Source organism: Schistocerca serialis, chromosome 2 (genome assembly GCF_023864345.2).
Source record: "Schistocerca serialis cubense isolate TAMUIC-IGC-003099 chromosome 2, iqSchSeri2.2, whole genome shotgun sequence".
In the NCBI taxonomy this organism is placed as follows: domain Eukaryota; kingdom Metazoa; phylum Arthropoda; class Insecta; order Orthoptera; family Acrididae; genus Schistocerca; species Schistocerca serialis.
In genome coordinates, this window is record NC_064639.1 from 409,154,488 (window position 1) to 409,157,493 (window position 3,006).

At 51.0% G+C, this 3,006-nt stretch overlaps 1 pseudogene; it reads right to left on the bottom strand.

The window, feature by feature from the left end:
- Window positions 1-320: 320 nt before the first annotated feature.
- Window positions 321-438, bottom strand: LOC126459207 (5S ribosomal RNA; annotated as a pseudogene).
- Between the last annotated feature and the right edge of the window lie 2,568 nt (window positions 439-3,006).

Sequence of the window (3,006 nt, forward strand, 5' to 3'; positions counted from 1 at the left end):
GACGTCATACACTTGGCGCATTATTATATAAGCTATCGTTGTCTAAACCGCTTTGTTAGGTGGCAAGATGCCTCATCGCAGTACGCATCATGTGTATCGATGGCGGCCTACCATGTGGAGCACTCCGTCTTCAGGCCACAAGTGGCCCATCGGTACCATCCGACCGCCGTGTCATCCTCAGTTGAGGATGCGGATAGGAGGGGCATGTGGTCAGCACACCGCTCTCCCGGTCGTTATGATGGTATTCTTGACCGAAGGCGCTACTATTCGGTCACGTAGCTCCTCAATTGGCATCACGAGACTGAGTGCACCCCGAAAAATGGCAACAGCGCATGGCGGCCTGGATGGTCACCCAAACAAGTGCCGACCACGCCCGGCAGCGCTTAACTTCGGTGATCTCACGGGAACCGGTGTAGCCACTGCGGCAAGGCCGTTGCCCTACCATGTGGAGACTGATTATAATATGAATGTTGATTCAGCCATAACAGTTGATGTTCTACATAGAATATGTGTCTTTCGTGGTGGTCTTGTCGATTTTGCACTTAAAAGGTGTATCTGTCGACGTTGGCCAAGCATGGCTTACTGTCGCCATTGTTCTCACTGATTCAGCTCTACGTTCAGAGGCTACGAGTTTGGAGAATTTTCCACCGAGAGTGGAAAATGATATGCCAAATTTTCTTTGGTCACAGCAATATTCTTTTAATACGATGTGTTTATTGTCGTCGTGCCATTTTGTTAAACGAATTATGAATGTTAAGAGTGCCAAGAATATGGAAAAAAGGTAAACCATGTTCTGCAGACGTAAAGCTAGTCCGCCTAATGTCCACTGGGAGACTGCAGGCTACACCCTCTGTCTCGTGCCCGTATGGGAGTGCTTCAACTGTTTGTAAAAAGCGCAACCTAGAAGCAATGATCTTTAACACAGAACGACAACAGGACGTGTAGAACACCAGACACGTAATAAGTGATTTAAATGGCAGAGGGGTGGCTTGTTCGTGGTTAGCCGCTAATGCGCTGCTTCCTGGACTCGGGTAGGCGCGCCGGCGCCGAATCGAATCCGCCCGCCGGATTAACGACGAGGGCCGGTGTGCCGGCCAGCCTGGATGTGGTTTTTAGGCGGTTTTCCACATCCCTCTAGGTGATTACCGGGAGGGTCCCCACGTCCCGCCTCAGTTACACGACTCACAGACAGTTGAAACACATCCATACTTTTCCATGATTTACACTAGACGCTGACAGATGGGGTACTCTGATTCCGTCTCGGGGGGTACAGGGTGGCGGCAAAAAGGGCACCCGACCACGCCTTCGAATTGATATGCCACATCCGATTTAACCACGCCAACCCCGCGCAAAATGCGGGACAATGGTGCAAGCGATAGCGATAGATATGGGTGGCTTGTTTGTAGACCCAACAGCGCCATCTTTTGTGTGGCCAGACAGGTTATTGTTACTCAACATGTAGTCGGTGCGGATCCGTCATACGAAGGGGAAACGTTTAACCAGGTGCCACTAGCCTCGCCATCATCACGAGGTGGAATGTCGGCACGTGACTGCGCTGGAACGCGGCAAAATGGTTGGTACCCTGGAGGCTGATCTGCCGTTCCGTGACATTGCAGTTCGTACTGGGCACGCTAATTGAACACGAAGACGTATGTGGATCCAGTGGAGAGGAGAGGACCCTACACGGCTCCGATAGGGTACTAGACGAGATAACGTGACCACAGCGCGAAGTGACAGCCTTATTGTCCGCTTGGCCAGACAGAATAGCTTCGTCCACAGTGCTGGCGCAACGTTTGAGCGCTGCAACTGGTGTGGACGTGTCTCCGTCGACGGTTCTACGCCATCTTTTGCGAGCTGGTCTGATGGCATGCATGCCGTTGTGTCGGCTTCCATTGTCCAGAACACACCAACGCCGCAGACTGCAATGGGCACGTGGCAGAATGCAGTGTTTCCGGACGAGCACCGCTTCAACTTGTCCTACAGTGACGGCAGCATATTCGTTGGATGCCGCCGTGGTGAACGCAGTCGAGAAGACTGTATTGTTTAGTGGCAGAACAAATGCGAATTGTAATGGTTGGAGGCGCCATTGCCTATAGCATACGATCTCGCCTCGTACGTCTTGAGGGCAATCTGAACAGCTACAGCGACATTAGGAAGGTTTTACTGCCCGAGGCACTGCCCCTCCTGCAGGTTGTTCCACAAGCCGTATTTCAGCAGGACTACGCCTGGCCGCATGTGACAAGGAATATGCAAGCCGTATTGGAAGAACGACTGGTATCAGCGCTGACTGGCCTGAAGCTTCCCTGACATGTAAATGTCGTGTGACTAGGGCCTCCCGTTGGGTAGACCGTTCGCCTGGTGCAAGTCTTTCGAGTTGACGCCACTTCGGCGACTTGCGTGTCGGTGGGGACGACATGACGATGGTAAGGACAACACAACACCCAGTCCCTGAGCGGAGAAAATCTCCGACCTAGCCGGGAATCGAATCCGGGACGTTAGGTATGACACTCCGTTGCGCTGACCATTCAGCTACCACGGGCGGACTTCCCTGACATGTCACCCATCGAATATGTTTCGGAAGTGATCGTCGGCAACTTGTCCGTTCAGGTCCTCCTGAAGCCACAGTTGATGTTTTGTGGACGCGTCTACAAACTGCGTGGCAGAGTATTTCCCAGCAGCATATTCACGTACTCCTTGATTCTAGGACACGACGTTTAACGGTTCTGATTTCAGAACCTGGTGACGCTTCTCTGTACAGAATTTGCACAGTTACTGTGCATATAAAGGCCTCTAATGCTAATCATCTGTGTAGTGTCATGTATAATCGGTGGAATAAATCTCATTGTGATCGCATCTTGGTTTTTCACTTTTTCGAAACAGTAGGTATTGTAGCATAGTAAGTGCTTATATTTAATCGTTGCGTAGAATTAAGCAGGTGTAATGCCATACGTAGAACAGCGAAGCAAAACGTTGAAATATGCCATACAAATTAAATGCGTGACAACT